Here is a 9,273-nt window from a genome sequence, read left to right on the forward strand (position 1 = left end):
GTAGTTTCTTATCAAATGCTTTGTCAGTTTTGTTTTCGATAGATACACCCCTTACGTGCTTTAAGTTATCAAACTTTTCCATTGAAGACATTCGACCATTCGTAGGCGCGACGAGGCAATAATAACAACCTATTCCACTAATAATATAAATAAATATATATAAATATAACTCATATAAATATTTTCAGGACATTATTAGTCCCACAGTTCTTGTGTTGTTGGTACTTAGGCAACGATATATGTATTGTGTAAATATTTATAAATACTTAAATACATAGAAAATACCACACATATAAATGCCCTTACTAGGATTATGACATTAACCAGGAATATAACATTATGATGATGATGTTATCCTCAGAACACGCTGTAAGTTAGGATACTAGCCGGATTTTTTAATAATGACATATCGGTAGATTCCTCTTGCCCTTCACAACCTGTGTACACGTGCTTTATTAAAGAAAAATCAGTACCTACAGCTTCCTTTAAAGGACGCCAAATATTAAATCATATTTTTTCTTCTAGCGCCTAAATTATTGAGTAGACATCAATAGATCCATCAGATCAGATCCATTAGAGCAGGGTGTCCAAAACACTATACTCTATACAAAATATATCGAGGTCGTCTGCCACCTCTGTTTGGGTCTCCCTGTGCCCCGAGATACATCCTGTGGGATCAGTCCGTGGCTAATTTGGCCCATCGTTCTGGGTGCATTTGGCAGATGTGCCCTGCCCGGTCCCATTTCAGCTTAGCGGCTTTCATGCCCACATCCACAATGTCAGTTTTGGAACGCAGTTCGGTGTTTCTAATACGATCGGTTCTACGAACACCCAGTATGCTGCGTTCCATTGCTCTCTGGCAACCTAGAGTCTGGATTTTTCAATTTCAGTTTAAAACCATGTTTGGGCGCTGAAGGTAAGGATAAGCATGATACACATGTCCAGGAGTTTACGCTTTAAATAGTGTAGAAGGTTGCCCTTCGTTCGCGTCTTCATGGACCAGAAACTCTTCCAGGCGTTTGCGATACGGCGATCGATTTCTCTGAACTGCCTGTTTTGGATACTAACTGGCCCAAGACATGCTATATATCCTGCCCATCTACTACCACACTACGTTTCGCACGGTTGGCCATCAATTGTATCTTAGCTCTAGTACTTAAGATAGGTAATTAGTAGCAATTATAGTAAGTAATAAGAACCCTAAAAATGTGGCGAATTAAAAAAAGGATAAGTAAAAATAAACCACAAGTCTGAAAAATCTTTACGCACGCAAAAGAGTGTAAGTATAAACTTTTTTTTTCATTTCTCATGCTCTGAAACTGGGTCGTTGTTGTTCTACAAAGTGTGCAGAAAATGGTACGTTTCTGCTCTAGACCACTGTACCTTCTACATAAGTACGTTTAAATGGATTTGTTGTACAATTTCCATTCTGATAATTAACTCACTATTCCGTAAATAACAGAGATGGGTGTTTTTCATCCCTTGGTTAACAATCTACTCATATCACCTTACAGTAAGTATTAAAATATGAATTAGGAATAAACAATTCTTGAGCAGATACCTGACTTATCGTCATGTTTATGCGTTGACAATAAACACAGCAAGGACATAACATGCACTTGTTCATACTCCACCAACTCTGCTCATTCGGGGCAGGGCGGAAGTGCGCTACGCGCGACGAGGGTTCTAGATTTGATTGTAATGCAAATTCCCTACTTCCGGTATAGGGGCACGCAACAGGTGGGGGTCGCCGCCACCGATGTCTGACAATCACTGCATAATCATTTTATTAATTTAATATACATCATTGGCAATGAAAGTATAGATTCAATGTCAAAATTTTGTAACTGCAACATTAAAATTTGAACATAGATGTGGCTTTACAAGAGCCTTTATTTTTTTATAACGTCGGGTACGAGTAGATCGGACGATGATATTCAGAGGCCAGGGAACTGTAGCATTTTTTCGAACGTGAGGGTATGTCGGGACGTTACAGGCCGTCGCCCAAGCCACTGAGCGGCGCGGACGCAGGGGGCGGCCACCCCGGCGAGGTCACTGACCTGCCGCGCCCGCGCCCCTCGCGTTCCTCCCCCCGCGTAATCACAGCCCTTTGTGCGCCGGCGCAGGGCAACTTACAGAGGGCAAACACTCCGTTTGTGTTCTTTGTTTTGTGATTCCTTCTAATGCGACCCCAAGTATAAGTCAGATGAAAGAGCTTGGTTTTGTTCATCACAATGGCTAGTATCACTCGCGTAGGTATATGCTACGAGGGGATTTTAGGATAGTTTCCGAAAATGAGTGGTTGTGTGTGTAAATGAACTTCGAACATTAGTTGCCCCTATCCTACGCAAAATTTTAACATTGCGGATGAAAATACTGCACGTGATTTATTTACAGACTTGTTGTTACACTAGTTAGCATATTTACGGCTTGAGACATAGATACTAGTACGTTACGATGAGATCTTTTCATTAGCTATCAAGCAGACCGGAGTAATTTTCACTTCCTTCATTAAATCATGAAGCGAATAAAACGGGGTGTTTCCCCCGAAATAGCACGGGTGGTGTAGTGGAGCGTGACTCGTCAGCACACGAGACCACTCTCCCATGGAAGAGCTCCCGCCATGACACTACTAAAACTAACAAACTGAAACATTTTAAAATGTCTCTATCAACTATGTAAATACATACTACAATTCTAATGCTATAAATATTTTCCTAATGTAGTTACTAGAGTCGGACCAAGCTACTTGCTACAAGCTACTATGTACAGAATTTCCAATGACAAAGTGTTTAAATGTCGTTACAAACGTCAAACTACTCTGAACATATGACGCTTCCACACCTTGCTCGGCTCAAGTCGGTGTAGAGCTAACTTAGCCGGATACTCTACCAGACGGATACTTTACCTGACGGATACCCTACCAGATGGATACTCTGCCAGACGGAAACTCTACCAGACGGATACTCTACCAGACGCAATAACTGCAGTATTGTCGATAAGGCGCGCCTATGATATGATTACACTTTTGCACCTCACTTGAATCCTTGACGTAGACTAGCGAAGCGAAGGATCCATTACAATGGTCAGTTGCATGTGCATTTAGTTTTATTTGTTTTAATAATTTGTTCACGATAAATTATAAAGAAAATGTCGAATTTTAACTGTAAGAAAATAAGTACCTAAATGAGGTAGGTAAATATTTTTTTAAGTTCTAACATGTGCAAGGATCAGTCTGGGGGTTCTTGAGTTAGGTCTAAATAGGAATATCAATAATGTGCATTCACGTGTTTGGCAACACAGCAATTGTGCCTACGGCCGATGTTGTAGACTGAAAAGGATATGGATATCACACGATATTGAATATGATATGACATATGACACATACGAGTATTACGAGTACACAGTGACCAAGCACAGCAAAAGGACAAGAAGGGTACAGAGACAGGTTACGAATACTTAAAACTATTCTAAGGCCAAATTGTATTTATCATCTATTTCAACTCTACTGTAATACGTATGCTATAGGGATATTTATTTTTCTCTTTACTCAGTTCAGGGCGAACTTTATTTACTTAGTCATATATGGCATATTACAATTCATGGTCGCTTTAAAAAAATCCAAATAAATAAATATCTAGAAAGGTTGTCTGGAAAAGATCGCTCTTTAGCGATAAGACCGCCTGTTGTCTGTCTCTACATTTAATAAATAGTTTCTGTTTTTGTATCTTTTTACCGAGGTGCGTCAATAAAGAGTATTTTAAATCTATCTATTTAGATTCTTCACCCAGTGGGCTGCGTTTTCGCTTATCTTAAGTGACACCAGAGGATCTCCTGTGTACTTTCTTTTTGAGCCCTCGTGGAAAATGTGGTAAATGGACTGTACAGGTGCTCCACAGTCGCACTTCGGTGTATCTCGCCACCCACACTTGAGCACAAAACGAGGCGTACTGAATTATACCTACTAATAAAATAAAATAAACTCTAAATAAATACTTTGTGCGTGTGTGTGCATGTAAATACTTTGTTCTCAACACTAGTAAAACGTATCGTACCTGTAGTAAACACCCCTATAATGGAACCGGCACCAGTAATGCGATGGTATCTAGACAAATCCTGTAAAACAAGTATTTACCATCAGTTTTTAATCGCTGGCAACATTTTACCATAAACGAGAGCCAAAGAACTGCTTAAGTTTAATTTTTCATTGATATTTGTTAGTTTGAAAATAAATGGCGCCATACATCCCATGACAGGAGCAAAAAAAAACACAGTTTTAATTGGTTAATAATATTGAAACCAACTGCAGTAGCTTTCATTAAATACATAAAAAAAATAAAGGACGAATTGGACATCCAACTTTTAAAGCGTAAAGCGATAAAAAATTTACAGGTGTAGGTGAAATATCAAAAATACTCCAAATTTTCTATTAAATGTCCCATGATTGGTGCCTTTGACTTATCTGTAAAATGTAGTTAATATACCTACCTACTTATTTGCGAATGAACTTTTAAAATGCTTTCATTGTTTAAACGATTTATTGAAGTTCCTGATGTCCTACCCCACATAATGAATTTTCCCATAGCGAAGCTACCTATAGGGGCAAAAAGTGAAACACCCCACCCGCATATCGTTGCACGAACTCGAATCAAATCGGAATGAACTTAGTGCATTTAGAGAGCAATCATACCCGCGCGCGGGTGGCGGTGCTAATGCTAAACAGAAAACGTCTCTAATGCTTTTCCATAAAGTTATTTATGAATCCTGCTTCTAATCTTCTAATATTAGGGTTACTGACACGACACATAATATGAGAACGGAACCCTTATCCTAATAAACGATTGCTTTTATATTTCTTTTTTATATTTTTTGGTTTATTATTTAACACGTTGTTAAATAGATTAATAAGATCTGACGCGATTTTGTCAGTTTGTGTACTTAACTATCATTTATTTAAATGTTGTATTTGTTTACAATAACAATATATATAATGGATATCCAGGGGTATTATTATAACTAGCTTAAATCTAATTCAGGCCCTTGAGGCATTGTACCAAGGATGCTGGCGGTATTTCCTCGTTGTATCGCAATACTGATACGTTGTGCGAAAAAGCCGCCAGTTCTTCGCCCACCAGTTACGTCAACCAGACTTATGTGCGCAGGGACCCCACGGACCTATAGGTATTATATAATTTATGTTTTTTCATTTTTTCTTTCTATAGAGCCAACTTTAATGTAGTTAGTTTTGATATTTCATTTGCCCATTAAAACGTGTAACAATTCAATATAAAAACTACAATTTGAAAGTATAGAATGTACATTACTATAAAGGCGGGGAAACGAAGGGTCACAGGCCAAGTAGATGTAGAAGGTTGCTTTACAATTATGTATGAAAGATCTTCTTTCATCGCACCGGATACGTAGTATTTCCGGACCTAATTTGAGGTAAGTATGTCAACGTTTCATTGCAAGTTTGAGAAAAATTACATTTTAAAATTTGTATTTTCTTTTATTATTTTTATTAATTGGGACGACAACATAAAACGACAATATAGCTACAGTGCATAAAGCTTAAATACAAATTTATTAAACTATCTAAATAATCATAAAAACTAAACTACCGGTTATACCTATTTTAAAGACCTACAAATGTGTATACTGTATATCTTGCCTAGAAAAGATTTAAGCTAATTATGTGTTCCTTGATGTACTGTGAGCTGCGAAATTGCATGGAGAAATTATGAATGAATTCATTGATAAAGTCACCATGCCCTTTTGCAGCTGATAGTACTACATTTTTTGTAAACACGACGCTTAATATTTTTTTAACCGGATTGGTTCAGTTACTTATATAAAAAAAACGCATTACGGTATTTATAGTATCTTGACTTCGATGTTATTGTCACCGATGTAGCAAACAGGTACATTTTTCATTTGAGATTCGAGTATGGGGTATATCTTACCTTACTTTACTTCGGTCTACGATTAATCAACCGAGAACTTGTTTTATGCGACCCCTACATCTTTTACAAAATAAGCCGTGGGTCCAAACATGTAAAATAAATTATAGTCAAGTTTTGTTTAATACATCAACATTTTTTAAACCTGATTGGTTAAACGATTAAACCGTTTTTGAGGTGATGCAGAAAAAATGCGGGACAAAAAAAATTAAGTAACGCGTGGAGCCGCAAGGACGTATTTTCTGTGATATCTACAAAAGGTGAGGGGTAGGGTAGTGATCAATAATATTATACGTATCAAATCTAATCATCTCAAATGTCATTGAAATAAAACGCAAAGCGCTTATCACGGTTTATATTAAAACAGAGCAGACCGAACACTCCCCTCGCTAGGCCCATTAATGGACGAGAGCGCGGCGCCCCTCGCCACTTATCGTGGGGTCAAATATCTGCCACATTTACGCTTGCACCCGACAATGCCATCCTTTGACGAACGGAAAGCAAAGTCCGTAAGGGCTAAATTACCGTGCGTGGCCGTGGTTATGGCGTAACTCGATGTCGGTGTACGCGCGGGTGCCGGTGACAAGTGCCGAGGACTCCGTTGCTTTACCTACATGGATGGACCTACGGGTTACGGAGTTACAAATTAGAAATGCGCTTTTGCTTGGTAAACTCTTCCTTTGGCCTGTCCTCGACATTTATGGGACAGCGACAGCACCACCCAATACGGGGAGCGTGTATTTATTCATATGCGTTCCAGTCTAATACCCCAGCAAACCACATCGATTTTGTACCTGTTACTGACGATAATTACTTAGGATGTTTTACGGTAGGAATTATATACCTGCTTAACTTTATTATAGCTAGATCAAACTGCTCCAATAAACAACATTGTGACCAATAATACACTTAGTTTACAAATCAATTACCTAGTTCTATGTAGAATACCAGCTCTTACTCGTAATGACCGATCACAACGGTCATGGAAACCATACCACGAAACGGCTTCATTTCTTAGAGGAAAAGGAGTTACGTAGGTACCTACGACGCATTCTTGGGGACGGCGGGAGGCTGCCCACTTTTGTACTTTTTGTGTCCGACCAGGGAGGGTTGACCGGGTACATTTTGTTATTTTTGTAACGCCTGTTTTTCGTTTTGTTTTGATTGCTCAGTCCAAGGTCAGTATGGTGTGCACAGGAGTCTTAGATGTTTTCTGTGTATTAGGTAGGTACAGTGAGCTGCGAAATTGCATGTAGAAATTATGATGAAATCATTGATAAAGTCGCCATGCACTTTTACGGCTAATGGTACAAACATTGTGATTTTAAGATAAAGATATTTTATTATTCAAGTAGCCATATTACAATGCGCTTATGAACGTCAAATAAAGCTACACCTACTATTTATATTATCGCCTACCTTTACGCTGCGTATGGTACGAGTATGCTTTTGTTTGTCTGATAGTAGATCCTTCTGTGTGCTTCGAGTACTTATTTTGTTTAACAATCCTTAATTTTGATAAATTGCTATTTTTGATTTCAATAGTACCTTAGTCGATTTTATACGACTAAATATAAAACATCTTATAAATATGTATGTTACATACAATACGGGGCATTTAGGAAAACATCTTAAAATTTCTATTAGAAGTATTAGAACAAGTTAAATTATAGTCAAAATTATTTTAATTTGGTTTTTATTTCAAGTAGAAACTACTTATATAAATTATAAACGGAAATAAATGTCACATTAAGAAAAAGTAACTAAGGCCTCCAGTGCTGACGCTGGTTCGATTCCAGCCTAGGGCACTCCACCTCCAGGCCTTGGTCACTTTTTCTTAGTATATGACACTTATTTCAGTATATCTTAAAAGTTCACTGTAAGTAAGTCTGGTAATTCTTAGATATCAGTCGTCAAATCCAGTTTAGATATAAAATAAATCGTTGTTTCCCTTAAATTAGGTAATACACATTTGTCTGGGCGGTACCCCCAGCGAATGGAGCGGCACGGCATGCGGGCACTATCGGGCGGCGGCGGGATGGACCCCTCATCCCTCACTGCCAGGACACGGCAGCGGCGACATGCCAGCTAGTTATCTGCGCCGATCGATACACGCTATGGAAAACTACCAATGCCTAAATACTTCCACATCGATGCAGGAATTACGTGTGGCGACCAACTTCAAATTAATAATTACAATTATTAGTTTATGTTACCTGCAAGGCAAGCACACTATTGTGCACTACACTGCTGTTTATAACTAGCGGAAATAGCAAAGTTGGCCAATAATTAAGGATATTAGGTATATAATGGGTTTTTGATAGGTACGAATTAGCAACGGCGGCTGACTTGATATGAATTTTTACCTCTTTCTTTGTTACTTACCTACGAGAAGTTAGGTACAAACGTCATGATGAAAATAGAAATTATTTCCGATTCGATGCTATGACGTCACGTCACATTGAATGACATGGTGGAAATGGAAACTATGCCAATGATATGGGTTGGTCGAAATTGAATTGAAATTATGGTGCATAATACATAATCGACAATGTTTAGGTGAACTAATAAATGCATATTGCATGAATGTATGATGTGTTTTATTGCTTGTCATTGGCTTCCTACCAAGCTACTTGTGTTGTGTTTTAGACACTTATGGTATTTTCGGCCTTCGTTGTGAAACATATTATTGGTGTCTGTACCTAAAAGTTGTTAAAACAATTATTTAAATTAAATTCCAAACCAGCTAAGATAGCCAAAACAGCATATCGGTTCAAGCCCAGTGGTGGTTTCCGTAGCCATTACTATGTACAAACAAAAATCGGAAAGTATTAGATAAGGTTATTAGTGTCAGCAGGTTTCGCTATCAATTTTATAGACACCGATTTTCATTAGATATAAATAAATTATTTAGGGAGAAAGTGGCATGAAAGAGCCAGGGTTTGAAAGAGCCATTATTTCGGTGGCCTTATCGCCTAATATCGAGAACGAATGAATACTTTAGACTCGCCGACTCGGCGCACGGATGGCTGATTAGTCCCGATAATCGTTACATCATATTAAAGGTTACTTAGATGGTCAATGCAACAGCGTTGTTTAAGTTCGCATGCATTTGAAAAACAATCGTTTTGCTTCTTACGCAACTTTAATGATAATATTACGTTGGGATTGGAAAAAAGTTATTTCATATTTTATAGTTTTTTTTTTTATACTACGTCGGTGGCAAACAAGCATACGGCCCGCCTGATAGTAAGAAGTCTCCGCAGCCTATGTACGCCTGCAACTCCAGAGGAGTTACATGCGCGTTGCCGAC

At 38.2% G+C, this 9,273-nt stretch overlaps 1 long non-coding RNA gene across 2 annotated transcripts; it reads right to left on the reverse strand.

Moving 5' to 3' along the window:
• Window positions 1-6,301: 6,301 nt before the first annotated feature.
• Window positions 6,302-7,502, reverse strand: LOC133520269 (uncharacterized). Of its 2 annotated transcripts, XR_009799740.1 has the most exons (3): window positions 7,380-7,502; window positions 7,006-7,198; window positions 6,302-6,584 (listed from the first exon to the last, which is right to left on the reverse strand). It is a non-coding gene; the product is annotated as an uncharacterized LOC133520269 (long non-coding RNA). The 2 variants fall into 2 exon arrangements; XR_009799738.1 differs by lacking the exon at window positions 7,380-7,502 and having other exon boundaries at window positions 7,006-7,370.
• Window positions 7,503-9,273: the final 1,771 nt, after the last annotated feature.

Source organism: Cydia pomonella, chromosome 1 (genome assembly GCF_033807575.1).
Source record: "Cydia pomonella isolate Wapato2018A chromosome 1, ilCydPomo1, whole genome shotgun sequence".
NCBI lineage: Eukaryota > Metazoa > Arthropoda > Insecta > Lepidoptera > Tortricidae > Cydia > Cydia pomonella.